Source organism: Sinocyclocheilus anshuiensis, unplaced genomic scaffold, assembly GCF_001515605.1.
Source record: "Sinocyclocheilus anshuiensis isolate Anshui unplaced genomic scaffold, SAMN03320099.WGS_v1.1 scaffold272, whole genome shotgun sequence".
NCBI classification, from domain to species: Eukaryota; Metazoa; Chordata; class Actinopteri; order Cypriniformes; family Cyprinidae; genus Sinocyclocheilus; species Sinocyclocheilus anshuiensis.
The window spans coordinates 1,606,650-1,607,156 of record NW_015554117.1 but is presented as its reverse complement, the minus strand read 5'-3'; positions in this window follow the sequence as shown (position 1 = coordinate 1,607,156).

The window sequence follows — 507 nt, the reverse complement described above, 5'->3', positions numbered from 1 at the left end:
ACATATTTCTTAATCAGTGGAAACCGTTACAGTGTTTTCTATCGCAATAAGCGCTTGCGTTCAATCAATACAAATCGAATAGTTCTTAATTTGTTTGAGAATTAAGCCTCGTTCAGACTGTCAGCCCAAATCCGATTTTGTGCAAATTCCAAAACATCATTATAGAGCTAATAACAGAGGCTTGAGCTATTGATATGCAGGCTAACGCAGTTATTAATGCAGTCTAGCGCAGTTATTAGAGAGAGAGAGATTAAGTGCATTTGAATACTTGCGTCTGTGCGTCTCTCAGCAGTATTCAGCAGCAGCGTCTAATTATAACGAATCTTTAAATTGAACTACTTCAAGAACCTCACTACTGAGAAATGTAGCTTTTCAGCTGTAAAACTATTTTATTGATTAATTCGCGGGGCAGCCGTGCAGCTCTGACAACAAGTTTCTGGTCGCGTCTCCGTGTGTGTGTGCGAGTGCGTGTCTGTACTGTGTGTGCATCTGTGAGAGAGATCGGAA